Genomic DNA, 16,132 nt, shown 5'->3' on the forward strand with positions numbered 1-16,132 from the left:
AAGTCCGTTCATTCGGAAAGTCCGTAGGAACACTGACAAAAATCAGTTGGGAAGACCGTCGGACCTAGTCAGTGAAAAGTCCAGTCCTGTGTACGCGACATTAGGCTCTACATCAAAACAACCATTGTATATCTAGTATAAGCACATGTGTCTATAGATATTTTATTGCTCCATGACAAACACCATTATTTCTTCAACTACTTGATCAAACCTTGTTGATAAAATTTAATACAATTTCATATTTCTCACTCATCATGATATAAAAAGCTTTTTTTTTTTTTTATGACTGCAGTCTGCAAGACCTCTTATGTTTTCCACTATTAAGCAATATCAGTTTCTGATGGTAAAATAACCAGAGTGACAATGCCAGCCTAACAAGTCTATCACTAGCTGAACCCTTGTAAATAATACTGGCAAATGAAGCGCCCTTGTCAGTGAGTGCAAAAACGGAAAGATAATGTTGGCAGTTAAGCTAAAATTAGATAAATTATAGTTGTTTCAAATTACTGGTAAGTGATGACGCCTTGTCATACCCAGAAAATGAATTAGTTTGAAATCTCTGATCATATCTAGTAGAAGCTAATGATTTCAAGCCCTAGGACAAAGGCAGTAATTCATAAACAGAGGGGGGGGTGGGGGGAGGGATTCGCAGAAATGATGCAGTGGCAAGATCATTTTCTTGGAATTGTAAGAAAAGTACTTTTTTTAACAAGAGGATACTCAGAGGAGAGCTGAACAAATGCTGTAAGTAATATTTTTTTAAACTCCATTATTAAAAGAAGGAAAAAGGGAAACTCGATATAATGAGTATTTGATGTAGTTTGGATATTTGTAAATCAGATATATTGTATATGTAAATATAATTTATTTATTTTCACCCCATTCCTGCCCAGACCAATTTTCAGCTTTCAGCGCTGTCGCACTTTGAATGACGATTGTGCGCTCATGCAACACTGTACCCATATGAAGTTTCTATCTTTTTTTTTAGATAGATAGAAATTTATTTTTGCTAAACAAACAAAAAAGACTGAAAAAATATATTTCTATTAGTTTCTGTCATAAAATTTTGTAAATAAGAAATAATTTTTAGTGATGGACGAACTTCCGACGGGACGTTTTACGAACGCGGACCGCGAACGCGGCCGATAGTCCCCGAACCGTAACGTTCGCGGCGGGCCCCATTGACTTCAATAGGAGGTGAACTTTACAAATCTACAGGTCAAATTTGCAGCCACAAAATAATTACTAGCTGTGCACACATAGTGCCACCACATGGCCAATGACATAACACATGTATGAGGTGAATCTGGGATCGACAATTACAAGCATTCTTTTTTTATATGTGAAATTGTGACAATTCAGGACTGTGGAGCGCATGAAGGCAATGGAGGAGAGGGAAGGTCAGGGTAGGCAAAGAAGAGGGTGCAGGAGATGATCAACCGCACCGTGATAGAGAGCACTGACATCAGCAGCGTGACATACAGCAATGACACCAGCACCGATATATCGGCCGATATTTGGCACTTTTTAATTAATCGGCATCGGCCGATTGCGCTGATAAAAAAGCTGATTACATGTTCAGTGCGACTTGCAAAAGACTTCTGTAATAGAAATCAATGTAAGTTGCCTGAAGACATCAGTGAAGGACTTTCCTCTCTGGGCAGGCTGCCAAGAAAAGATCAAAGTGATACAATGTTTCTTCTTCAATGGGCTGTGTAGAAGTTCTCAGTTTAACCATTTAAAGACTAAATCTTTTCTGACAATTGTTGCTTACAAGTAAAAATCCAGTATTTTCTGCTAGAAAATCACTCAGAAGCCCCAAAAATTATATATCTTTTTTTAGCAGAGACCCTAGGCAATAAAATAGCGGTTGTTGCAATATTTTATGTGACGCGGTATTTGCGCAGAGGTCTTTCAAACGCAAGTTAGCCCTTTTCTTTTTTCGTCCAAAAGTTTTGAGTACCTGTTTTTGTGTATTTAATAAATAGTTTTTTTTTTAATCTAAATTATACATACAAGTGAACTGATTGGAGGTTTGTTTTGTTTAATAAATGTGTAAGAAATTTTCTGCATCACTTATTAAGGCTGCTTTCACACTGGATCGGGCAGGCGTTGACGGTAAAACGCTGCAAGTTTTAGCAGCGATTTAACGTCATTTTAGCCCCGCTATTCGGCTGCTAGCGGGGCAGTGAAGCACTGCTGCAAAATCGCATTGCATGTGCTTCAGCAGTGGTGACCATTCATTTCAATGGGCAAGAGTGGTGGAGGAGCGGTTTACACCACTCCAAAGATGCTGCTTGCAGGATTTTTTTTTTAACGTCCTGCCAGCGCATCTCCTCATTGTGAAAGCACTCGGGCTTTCACACAGACTGCAGGGGAGCCGTTTTGAAGGCAATTTACAGGCGCTATTTTTAGCCCAAAATCGCCTGAAAAATGCCCCAGTGTGAAAGGTGTCCAACTTAGATTTTATGAGATGAAGGGGGAAAAAAAAAAAAAGGAAAGAATAAATAAAAAATCAGCCTAACATATCGGCCCAAAAAAATCAGCATCATATATCGGCCATCGGCCGCCACGATTTCTAAATATCGGCATCGGCATCGGCCAGAGAAAAACCCATATTGGTCAACCTCTAGAGAGCGCTGACATTAGCAGCGTGACATACAGCAAGGACACCTGCACCGTGATAGAGTGATCTGACACCAGCACCGTGATAGAGAGCACTGACATCAGCAGCGTGACATACAGCAATGACACCTGCACCGTGATAGAGTTATCTGACACCAGCACCGTGATAGAGAGCACTGACATCAGCAGCGTGACATAGAGCAATGACACCTGCACCGTGATAGACTGATCTGACACCAGCACCGTGATAGAGAGCACTGACATCAACAGCGTGACATACAGCAATGACACCAGCACCGTGACATAACACATGTATGAGGTGAATCTGGGATCGACAACTACAAGCATTCTTTTTTTATATGTGAAATTCTGACAATTCAGGACTCTTGAGACAATGGAGGCGAGGGAAGGTCAGGGTAGGCAAAGAAGAGGGTGCAGGAGATGATCACCAGCACCGTGATATAGAGCACTGACACCTGCACCGTGATAGAGTGATCTAACACCAGCACCGTGACATAACACATGTATGAGGTGAATCTGGGATCGACAACTACAAACATTCTTTTTTTATATGTGAAAGCACTCCTCAGAGCTTCCACATCGGCCGTTAACCCGATGTAGTCAGACACCTGACGTTCTAGGCGTTCGCTGATGCTGGATCCGGATGACACCTGTCGATGGGTCGGCTGAAAGAATGACCTCATATCAGAAGTCACCAACACATCTTCAAACCGGCCTCTTCTTGCAGGCGCTGTTGGATTGGTACCCGCAACTCCTTCTCTGGGAGTGGGAATTGCTCCTCTGCCAGTGCACGCAAAAGCAGAATGCAGCATTTCTCGAAGCAAGGCCTGGAAGTGCTCCATTCTGACAGCCCTCTGTGACGGCGGTAACATTTCCGCCATTTTGTGTTTGTACCGGGTGTCTAAGTACATTGCCACCCAGTACTGGTCCTTGACCCTTATGCTTTTTATACGGGGGTCCCTATTAAAACACTGGAGCATGAAGGCCCCCATTTGCACTAAACTGGAAGCGGTGTGGTGGCCTGGCTCCTGCTCATCATCCAGGATAATGTCGTCCTCTTCATTCTCCTCTCACCATCAACGCACAACAACAGGGATCCCAGAAAGGTTTAAAGCATGCTCTTCTTACTCCTCCTCATCCGCCTCGGCACCATCCTCCTCTGACTCCTCTTCAGACTCCTGTTGTTGACTTGTCTCAGATAGAGTAGCCCCCCCGGGAATTCATCCAGCATTGCGACTTCCTCATCTTCCCGCTCCTGCTCCTCCACAGCTTGATCAATGACACAACGCAATGCACGCTCCATAAAGAAGGCATAAGGTACCATTTCACTGATGGCGCCATGGCTGCGACTGACCAGTTTGGTGATCTCCTCAAATGGATGCAGAAGTCTGCATGCGTCGCATGAGCAGCCACTGGCGCTGTGAAAAAAAAACAGCTCCCCAGAACCTGTTCTGCCGCAGAGTTCATATAGGTAGACGTTAACTGCACGTTTCTGCTGGAGCAGCCTATCAAGCATATAGAAGGTTGAGTTCCATCGCGTCGGGCAATCGCAAATAAGACGTCTGACCGGCAGATTGTGTCGCCGCTGAATGTCAGCAAGGCGAGCCATGGCCGTGTAAGATCTTCTGAAATGGGCCGAGATTTTCCTTGCCTGCCGCAAGATGTCCTGGACCCCAGGGTATTTGACAATGAATCGCTGCACGACCAAGTTTAAGACATGTGCCATGCATGGCACATGCGTAATTTTGCCCTGTTTCAATGCACTAAGCAGATTGGCACCGTTGTCACACACCACTTTACCAACTGTCAAATTGAGCGGTGTTAGCCACTGATCTGCCTGTGAACGCAAAGCTGAAAGGAGTGCCGGGCCAGTGTGGCTCTTGGCTTCCAGGCACAACAGACGCAGCACGGCATGGCAACGTCTCACCTGGCATGTCGAATAGGTTCTGGGGAGCTTGGGTGGCGCAGCGGAAGAGACGCTAGCAGCGGAAAAGGAGGAGTCAGCCGAGGAGGAGAGGGAGGAGGATGGAGTAGGAGGAGGAGGAGAAGAAGAGCCAGGCCTGCATGCAATCCGTGGGGGTAAAACCAAATCTACACGGGTGCCACGGGTTACATGCTTGACGGCCATCAGAAGGTTCACCCAGTGGGCAGTAAAAGTGATATACCTTCCCTGCCCGTGTTTGCTAGACCATGTGTCTGCGGTCAGATGTATCTTGGCACCGACACTGTGTGCCAGAGATACATTCACTTGCTGCTGAACATGGCCATATAGCTCTGGGATGCCCTTCTCTGAGAAATACTTCCTTCCTGGGACCTTCCATTGTGGTGTTCCAATGGCCACAAATATTCGAAAGGCCTCCGAGTCCACCAGTTTATATGGCAGTAGTTGGCGGGCTATCAGTTCTGACAAGCCAGCCGTCAACTGTTGGGCAAGAGGGTTATCCGGCGTCATCAAAGTTATTTCTGCTTCTCCTCCCTATCTGCTGGTCCATATCTCCCTCTGAACTCCCCTCCTCTTCCTCTCTTGTGGGCACCCATGTGACATCACTAGACACGTCATCATCAACGCCACCTTCCCCACCGCTATAAGTAGAGATCTCGGAGTAGGCAGCAACACCGGGGGCCAACCTCCTCCTTGGGCTGATCTGGGTACTGTCGTCAGACTGCTGAGTGGCGGTTCTTGCTACCTCCTCTTCCTGATCCAATGCCAAGAGTGGCTGCGCATCAGAAATGTCTTGATATGGATCGGAAAATAATTCCTGTGACTCAAGCGGAAGGTATGTGGTGGTGGTGGTGTTGTTGGTGGTAGTGTCTTTGGGGGTGCACATAGCAGAGAGTGAAGAAGAGAGTGCAGATCGATAGGATGAGGAGGGTGCAGAAGAGTAAGGCTGAGTGAGCCACTCAACCAATTCTGGTGCTTCCTTTGACGTAATCGCACGCACCTTCTGCAATTTCCCACTTTGGCTCAAGCCTGTTGCTCCTGCCCTACCCCTACCACCCCTGCAGAAGGGCCTGCCTCTTCCTCTGCCTGTCATTTTTTAAATGACCCTGTGACAAAACTCTCAGTCCCTATACTGATAAAGGACTGCTGCAGAATAGGGCAGCAGTCAGCAGTAGTGCACCTCAACCCTATATATTGTGGACCTATACCAGTCCTTAAGGATTAGCAGACTGTACCCCACTCAACCCTATATACTGTAGTACACTATACCTTACCAGTCCTTATAAGGACCTTTGTGGAACTAGTAGGTTGTGATTAGCAGACTGTACCTCAGTCCCTATACTGATAAAGGACTGCTGCAGAATTGGGCAGCAGTCAGCAGTAGTGCACCTCAACCCTATATATTGTGGACCTATACCAGTCCTTAAGGATTAGCAGACTGTACCTCACTCAACCCTATATACTCTAGTACGCTATACCTTACCAGTCCTTAGAAGGACCTTTGTGCAACTAGTAGGTTGTGATTAGCAGACTGTATCTCAGTCCCTATACTGATAAAGGACTGCTGCAGAATAGGGCAGCAGTCAGCAGTAGTGCACCTCAACCCTATATATTGTGGACCTATACCAGTCCTTAAGGATTAGCAGACTGTACCTCACTCAACCCTATATACTGTAGTACACTATACCTTACCAGTCCTTATAAGGACCTTTGTGGAACTAGTAGGTTGTGATTAGCAGACTGTACCTCAGTCCCTATACTGATAAAGGACTGCTGCAGAATTGGACAGCAGTCAGCAGTAGTGCACCTCAACCCTATATATTGTGGACCTATACCAGTCCTTAAAGCGGGAGTCCACCGTTTTTTTTTTTTTTTTTAAAGCCAGCAGCTACAAATACTGCAGTTGCTGACTTTTAAAATAATGACACTTACCCGCCCAGCGCGCCCGCGATGTCGGCACCCGAAGCTGATCTCTCGATCGTCTCTCGGGTGCTGCCGCCACCATCTTGGGTATGGGAATCAGGAAGTGGAGCCTTTCGGCTTCATTTCCTGGTTCCCTACTGCACATGCGTGAGTCGCGCTGCGCAATAAGGATGGTCCCCACTGTCTCTGGGATCCATGTGTTTCCCAGCAGGCAGCGGGGGACCTCTGGAAAGGGGCGTAGATTCTGCGGAAAGGGGCGTACCTTCTGCAGAATCTACGCCGGAAGTGGGTGCAGATACCTGTACTGTACAGGTACCTTCACCCCCTCCCCCCTGAAAGGTGCCAATTGTGGCGCCGGAGGGGGGAGGGTTCCAATGAGCGGAAGGTCCATTTTAGGGTGGACCTCCACTTTAAGGATTAGCAGACTGTACCTCACTCAACCCTATATACTCTAGTACGCTATACCTTACCAGTCCTTAGACGGACCTTTGTGCAACTAGTAGGTTGTGATTAGCAGACTGTACCTCAGTCCCTATACTCATAAAGGACTGCTGCAGAATAGGGCAGCAGTCAGTAGTAGTGCACTTCAACCCTATATATTGTGGACCTATTCCAGTCCTTAAGGATTAGCAGACTGTACCTCACTCAACCCTATATACTCTAGTACACTATACCTTACCAGTCCTTAGAAGGACCTTTGTTCAACTAGTAGGTTGTGATTAGCAGACTGTACCTCAGTCCCTATACTGATAAAGGACTGCTGCAGAATTGGGCAGCAGTCAGCATTAATGCACCTCAGCCCTATATATTGTGGACCTATACCAGTCCTTAAGGATTAGCAGACTGTACCTCACTCAACCCTATATACTCTAGTACGCTATACCTTACCAGTCCTTAGAAGGACCTTTGTGGAACTAGTAGGTTGTGATTAGCAGACTGTACCTCAGTCCCTATACTAATAAAGGACTACTGCAGCAGAAGGGCAGCAGTCAAGTATAATATTCTTTCTATATTTGGAAGAAAGAATATTATACGTGTACAACCCTATTACCATACCAGTCCTAAAAATAACCTTTGTGGACCTAATAGTAACAGCTACTGATTAAACTGACTGTCCCTCACTGCCACACACAGCTTCCTGTCTGTCCCTATTTAAACTGACAAAACACAGGCTGCTGCAACAATAACTTGAATAGCACTCAAAACTATATCCTGTACTACTTTACCATACCAGTCCTGAAAAGGACTTTTGTGGACCTAATAGTAACAGCTAATGATTAAACTGACTGTCCCTGCTGCACACAGTGTCCTGTCCCTCTCTCAGCACTGACAAAAGACAGGCTGCTGCAACAATGACTTGAATAGCAGTGCCTCAAACCTATATCCTGAACTACACCTATACATACCAGTCCTTAAAAGAACTTTTGTGGACCTAATAGCTAGCGATTTGGGTCACTGCAGTCTCTCCCTGCTCCACACAGCAACATCTCCCTATAGTGACATACGAAAGAATGTAAAATGGCCGCCGGATCGGGTCTATTTATAAGTTAGGGGGAATGTCCAAGTGTCCATGTGCTGTAATGTCTCAATTGGCTGTCCTGTACCACATGATGGATGTGTCATCATAGGTCAAAGTTCTTTTATACAGTAAACACGTAAGTCCGCCGGGCGAACAGCGGCAATAGTCCGCCGATCGGGCGGACCGCCAACAGCCGAAATTCGCCGCATACCGACCGCCGGGTGAACAGTTCGGCCATCCCTAATCATTTTCACTGATGTGTACTGATGAGGCTGCCCTGATGGGCACTAATGAGGCTGCACTGATGGGCACTGGTGAGGCTGCACTGATAGACACTGATGAGGCTGCACTGATGGGCACTGATGAGGCTGCACTGATCAGGCAGCACTCTCGGTCCTTGATGAGGCTGCACTGATGGACACTGATAAGGCTGCAATGATGAGGCAGCTCTGATGGGCACTGAAAAGCTGCACTGATGGACACAGATGAGGGAGCAGTGATGGGCACTAATGAGGAGGCACTAATGAGGTGGCACTGATATCCGAGCATGCAGCCCGACCGGTCAGGAAAGGGGGTGAGGGCGAGTGAGCACCCCCCCGAACCGTACCAGGCTGCATGCCTTCAACATGGGGGGTGGATGCTTTGGGGAAGGGGGGCACTCTGCGGTCCCCCCACCCCAAAGCACCTTGTCCCCATGTTGATGAGGACGAGGGACTCTTCCCGACAACCCTGGGTTGTCGGGGTCTGTGGGCATTGGGCTTATCGGAATCCGGGAGGGCATTCGTGGCATGGTACATGGCATTCGCACTTTGAATGACGATTGTTCGCTCATGCAACACTGTAACCAAGTCTTTATCTTTTTTTTTTTTTTAGATAGATAGAAATTTCTTTTGGTGGTATTTAATCACCACTGTATTTTATTTTGTTTGCTAAACAAAAAAGACCGAAAAAAATATATTTATATTAGTTTCTGTCATAAAATTTTGTAAATAAGTAATCTTTTTCACTGATGTGCACTGATGAGGCTGCACTGATGGACACTGATGAGGCTGCACTGATGGGCACTAATGACGCTGCACTGATAGGCACTGATGAGGCTGCACTGATGGGCACTGATGAGGCTGCACTGATGGACACTGATAAGGCTGCACTGATGAGGCAGCAGTGATGGGCACTTATAGGCACTAATGAGGTGGCACTGATGGGCACTGATGGGGCTGCACTGATAATCAGTGCCCTAATTATCAGTGTAAAGAAAGTACGGTCAGGCTTGACAGGTGGTTATCGGCACTCCTTTCCTCACACAGACACAGCGCATGGGGAAAAGACTGCCGATAATGGGTAAGTCCATTTACATGTGATCTGCTGTAATTGGTGAACAGGAAATAGTTATTAGTGCCCAGTGCTGTCTTCAGCCAGTCTGGGGAATACCTCTCACTGGTGAGGCTACATATTAAGCAAGTAGGCTTCAACCAGTCCCATGGTGGCCAACACAGCCAGAAGCGGTCCCTTCTCCTGCTATTGCTTACTCTGAACCTGGATGTCCACACCACTAATATACATGACCTTCCATTGTCTGGTACCAGAGCATGATCCATGATCCCTCAGCTCACCCAGTCACTTGTCGAGACAGCACAGTAGGGTGAATAAAAGCATATGACTTTATTTGAAGAACAGACCCAAGTATATATCTTCGGAGACAATCCCCCCTCCTTGTTGGCATAGAGACACAGGGTGGGATAAACTTAACATCCAATAACATCAGGCACAGGTACATTCAAACTTTTTGACACATCTATAAACAAAATTTGGGCATGCAGCCAAAAACTAGTGGTACTGAAACATTTAACATTTCAACAATTATTTAAAAAAGTAACTGGGTGCGCAGATCACTTCTTTCATGGAGAGACCTGTTAAAGGAGCTCCTCCTCTCCTATGACATGGGCATGCTTGCCTACACACAGGTAAAATGTCCAATGTCAGTAAACAACCTGGCTGGTACTGGAGTACATTGAAAAGCTGAGTCCAGTGTGGTTGTACTTAGTCTAATTAGTGCAGATCAGACTGGACTTCTCAGATCACCCTGTGCCTTACTGAACAAGGAGTTTCCTGACCCCTCTAAGGTAAGCTGGGTTCTACGGGCCCCCTGCCCAAAGTGACTCCCATCTCAATTATATACAGTAGGTGTGTCTAAAAAAAATTATATTATCTTTCAAAATAACCACCATTCCTCACAACACACTTTTGGCAAAGTTCATAAAACTTCTGGAGACTGTCAGCAAAGGCCTCTTTAGGGATCAATCGCAGAACCGTTGTCACACATTCTTGGATTGCTACCACGTCCGCAAAAAGTGCACCTTTCATAACGCTCTTCAAGCAGGGAAACAGAAAGAAGTCCACAAGTGCCAGATCAGGGGAGTACAGTGGATGTCACTTGGATTCTGGATTGAGCTGATAGCACCAGGTCTCATCCTTTGGGATGATAGTTCACAGAAAGGTTGGATTCTGGTCACACATGGTAATGAAATCTCAAGAGGTTTCCATTCGTTTGCTTTCTGTTCATCTGTCAGCTTGTACGGCGCAAACCAGGAACATATCTTCCGCTTACCCAAACCTTTGCTGACGATGCTGCACTGTGTCCTTGCTGATGCCCAATTCCTCCACCATCAATCGTAGAGTCAGTCATTGTTCTCTTGCCAGCATTTGTCACACTCCCTTGATCACGTCTGAAGTTCTGCTTGTCGACAGCCAACCTGAACATGGCTCATCCTCAGTTGTTTCCTTCCCATCATGAAAGCATTTGAACCAGTCGTAAACACATTTTCTGCTCACGGCTTCCATCCCGTACACTTGCACCAACATTACATGTGTTGCCGTTTTCTCCAATTTGTAGCAGAACTAGCAGAACTTGATGTTCACTGTTTGCTCCATTGTACTGTGAACCTGATGGTCACGTGCACCTGGCCCATGTTGCCGTTGAGATATCGGACCATTCACCATTCTTTTTTGACACACCTTGTGTGTATATATATATATATATATATATATATATATATATATATATATATATATTGTAGACATGTCACTGGAGAAGTGGTTGAGGGGGTGTACATCTCACCTAGGTTGCTACACAGTGTGAGATGGTAAATCCAGGATGGATCAGTTTCTCAGCAGCAATATGCTGCTGAGTTGTTATTTAATCTTGCCGGGCCTGGGTTTATATGGAATGGCAGGTAGGTTTGGTAGAGGGACCTGTCATTCCACACCCCCCATCCCTCGTTCCAGTTCTGGGTTTTGGATCAGGTGAGCTTTGATCCTAATTAGCTTGGGAAGGTAAAGGCTCTGCGGGCCTGCAGGTGTTTGCTCTCAGCCAGGGAAACGAACAGTCTGTGTGTTTGAGGAAGCTGCAAGCACAGCCACTGCTGGAGCTAAAATCCACCCTGCGATATCCAGGCGAAAGACGCTGTGTTTATAAGTGTCAGATAGGTGAGAAGAACCTGTTAGTAAGCGCCCAGCCGGGCTAGGTTGTTTGTTTTTGTTATTATTTTGTTCCTGTTATACACAAGAAGCACGGTGTTGCTGTATACTTTGTTTGTTGGACTGTTTGTACCACGAATAAACGCCAAGGTCTGCTTTATAAAGTCCAAGTCTGCTGTGAACTGTGTCCAAACACACCCTACCCCGGGAAGATCCCTTACAATTGGTGGAGGTAGCGGGCAACACGGTTGCTAGGGGCAACGGTGTGGACAGACTTGGCTACAGCTGCTGATGTCCTGGGTGAAAGCTGCAACTACACTCCAAGAACAGTCCAGCAACATGGAGGAGATGCTGAAGCAGTTTATGCAAGTGAGTTTGCAACAACAGCAGGCTCAGACAGAGGCCAATAGACGACATGAACAGTCCATGGCTGCACAACAACAACTTCTCGAGCACCTGATAGCAAATCGAGAGGCGCCTGTGGTTGCTAATCCACCCACAGTGATGGGAGCCGCTCCAGAGATTTTTTTTGGGAGAAGGACTGTGCAGAAAGCGCTGCAAAAGATGACTGCTGAGGACGATGTTGAGGCCTTTCTAACAGTATTTGAGCGCGTGGCTGAGCGAGAGAAGTTACCAGCCCCTGAGTGGGCAGAGGTAATTGCGCCCTATTTAACAGGTGAACCCCAAAAGGCCTACTATGACCTCAGTGAGCAAGAGGTTAAGGACTATACTCGGCTAAAAGAGGAGATACTTGCCCGACTAGGAGTTACTACTGCAGTCCGTGCCCGGAGGGTACGCAACTGGAGCTACAGTCTGGACAAATCAGCGAGGTCCCAGATGTATGACCTAATCCATTTGGCAAGAAAGTGGTTGGAGCCAGACACTTCTACTCCTGCACAAATCCTAGAGAAGGTCGTGATGGATCGCTACCTCCGAGCACTTCCTACTGACCTGCAACGCTGGGTGGGACAAGGTGATCCTAAGAATGCAAACGAACTTGTCAACCTTGTGGAGAGGTTCCAGGCGACTGAGGACTACCTCCGTGATGTTCCTGCAGCATCTTCACCTCCCCGGAGCGCCAGATCTGTGCCGTCAGCTGGTAAGAGACTTCCATCTATTGGGGGAGTGTGGAGGGGTGCTGATGGAGGGAAAAGGGCTCAAGTGGTGTCTCAGGGACAAAAGACTGGTGATGGTCCCGGGTGGCTAAGGGGCTCTGAAAAGGACTCCTTGCCAAAGAGACCAGGCCCTATCCAGTGTTGGAGATGCCATGAGGCGGGACACGTGTCGGCCCATTGCCCTCTTACCACTGAACCCATGGAGTGTGACGCTAGCCGGCGTCAGTCGCTGTTTGTGGAACCATCTTGTGCTGCAGTTCCTGGACTAGAGACTGAACCGCAAATCTGCAATATTACCATCAATGACCTTCCCGTTGAGGCGTTAATGGACTCGGGAAGCCTCGTAACCTTGGTGCATGCTAGCCTGGTGGCTGGGGACTTAGAGTCTAAAAAGCATATGAGTGTTGTGTGCATACATGGTGATACAAAAGTGTACCCTATAGTGCTGGCTAAAGTCGGGACTGAACAAGGCACCGTACAATATGAAGTGGGTGTGGTAAAAAACCTCATGCATAGTGTAATATTGGGGCGCGATTTTCCATTATTCTGGGCTCTCTGGGAAAAAAGAAAAATCCCCAAAAGGAGTGGGGATACCTCTAAGGGGGTTGCTTTGTCCCCTGTGAATGATAGAAGTGTGCAGGATGAAAATGATTGTTCTCCTTTGCAGGTCCTGGCTGGGGAGGAGGAGGCTCCTCCCACTGAGCAAAATATACTAGACTTAGAGGTGTCTAGGGATAATTTTGGCGCTGCACAATTACAGGACCCCACTCTCAAAAATGCGAGAGAGCAGGTTGCTGTTATGAATGGGGTACCTCAGGAACCAGATGCTGAAAAAAGATTTCCACATTTTTCGGTGACTAATGATCTTTTCTATAGAGTCAATAAGGTTAAGGATGAGATTGTGGAACAGCTTCTGGTACCTAAGCCGTACCGGCGTCAGGTGCTTGACATGGCACATAACCATGTTCTTGGGGGACACTTGGGGACTGACAAAACGCGAGAGAGGGTTCTCCAGAGGTTTTTTTGGCCGGCGATATATGATGACATTAAAAAATACTGCGAGTCGTGCCCCACATGTCAGGTTAGTGCCCCAGTGTCACATTTTCGCAGTCCTTTGGTTTCGCTCCCTATTATAGAGGTGCCTTTTGAGCGTATTGCCATGGATTTAGTGGGTCCCGTGGTAAAGTCAGCTAGAGGACACTAGTATATTTTGGTAGTCATAGATTATGCGACCCGCTATCCTGAGGCTGTACCCTTAAGAAACACTGCATCTAAAACAATTGCACGTGAGTTGTTTTATATGTTCTCTAGGACTGGGATCCCCAAAGAAATCCTAACTGACCAAGGTACGCCATTTATGTCAAAACTGATGAAGGAATTATGCAAACTATTTAAAGTCTCACACATCCGTACCTCTGTATACCACCCCCAGAAGGACGGATTGGTGGAGAGATTTAATAAAACTTTGAAACATATGTTGAAGAAAGTGGTGGTAAAAGATGGTCGTGACTGGGATCATTTATTACCCTACCTCATGTTTGCTATTAGGGAGGTGCCCCAAGCATCCACAGGGTTCTCACCATTCGAGTTGGTCTATGGTCGTCACCCTAGGGGTCTACTGGACATTGCAAAAGAGACATGGGAGAGTGAGTCCACCCCATACAAGAGTGTTATTGAGCATGTAGCACAAATGCAGGACCGTATAGCCACTGTAATGCCCCTGGTAAGGGAACACCTCCAGAGAGCTCAAGAGGCCCAAAGTAGAATTTACAACCGGTCCGCAAGAATCAGGACATTCAACCCAGGCGATAGGGTCCTTATACTAGTCCCCACTGTTGAGAGTAAATTCCTAGCGAAGTGGCAAGGTCCTTATGAAATTGTTGAAAAGATCAGTGAGGTGAACTACAAGGTGCACCAACCAGGTAGAAGGAAGCCTTTCCAAGTTTATCACATAAACTTGATCAAGCCCTGGAAAGACAGGGAATCCTTGGTGGCGACAAATACTGTTAATAATTTGTCATCACCAACCCCTCCAGTCAAAGTAGGTGATGCTCTATCAGTGTCACAGAAACAGGAGGCTCTGGAATTTTTACAGAAAAACAAAAACAAGTTCTCTGACCTCCCAGGGCGTACCCACCTCATCCATCATCACATTGAAACTGAGCCTAGAAGCAGAGTAAACCTAAAGCCCTATAGGATACCGGAGGCACGTAGGAAAGCCGTATCTGACGAGGTAAAATGTATGCTTGATCTGGGGGTAATTGAGGTGTCACAGAGTGAATGGTCCAGCCCGATTGTGCTAATCCCAAAGCCCAATGGAACTTGGAGGTTCTGTAACGATTTCAGAAAGTTGAATGAGATCTCCAAGTTTGATGCTTATCCTATGCCCAGGGTAGATGAGTTGATTGAGAAGTTAGGTAACGCCAGGTACATAACCACCCTCGATCTCACAAAGGGCTACTGGCAGATTCCACTTTCTGACGAGGCTAAAAAGAAAACTGCATTCTCCACCCCTGATGGGCTATTCCAGTATGTAGTGATGCCATTCGGGTTACATGGAGCGCCTGCAACTTTCCAGAGGTTGATGGACTTGATTCTGCGACCACATCGGGATTACTCAGCCGCCTACCTCGATGATGTGGTCATTTTTAGCCCTGATTGGGAAAGTCACCTCTGTAAGGTACAGGCCGTGTTGGATACCATAAGTGATGCAGGGTTGACCATAAATGCCGAGAAGTGTGCTCTAGCCCTAGAAGAGGCCAAATATCTGGGCTACATTGTTGGGAGAGGATTGATTAAGCCACAGCTAAATAAAATTGAGGCAATACAGAATTGGCCTAGACCCCTGACAAGGAAACAGGTTAGAGCTTTCCTGGGTATTACCGGTTATTACCGTAGATTTGTGCCGAACTTTGCCTCAGTTGCTGCTCCACTAACTGACTTGACAAAGGGCGGAAAGACAGCAATGGTCACGTGGACCCCAGAGGCCGAGAAGGCTTTCCAAAGCCTTAAGTCTGCCTTGTGCCAACCACCTGTGTTAGTTACCCCCAATTTCAGGCAAGAATTTCTGGTCCAGACAGATGCCTCTAACACAGGCTTAGGTGCAGTACTCTCACAAGTAGTGAATGGTGAGGAGCATCCGGTGACATACTTGAGTAGAAAACTAACCCCGGCCGAGAAAAATTATGCCATTGTGGAGCGAGAATGTTTGGCAGTGAAGTGGGCCCTAGAATCTTTAAAGTATTACTTGCTAGGCAGGAAATTCAAGTTGGTGACAGACCATGCCCCCCTAACATGGATGAAGTTAAACAAGGAGAGAAATGCAAGAGTGACTAGATGGTTTCTGTCCTTACAAAACTTTAATTTCACTGTGGAACACAGGCCAGGGAAATTACAGGCAAATGCTGACGCATTGTCGAGGGTGAGTTGTCTGTGGGGACAAAAGGCTCAGCCCTCCGGTCTGAAAAAGAGGGGGGGGATATGTAGACATGTCACTGGAGAAGTGGTTGA

Source organism: Lithobates pipiens, unplaced genomic scaffold (genome assembly GCF_037356315.1).
Source record: "Lithobates pipiens isolate NorthernLeopardFrog02 unplaced genomic scaffold, aLitPip1_a1.2 Scaffold_17, whole genome shotgun sequence".
In the NCBI taxonomy this organism is placed as follows: Eukaryota; Metazoa; Chordata; class Amphibia; order Anura; family Ranidae; genus Lithobates; species Lithobates pipiens.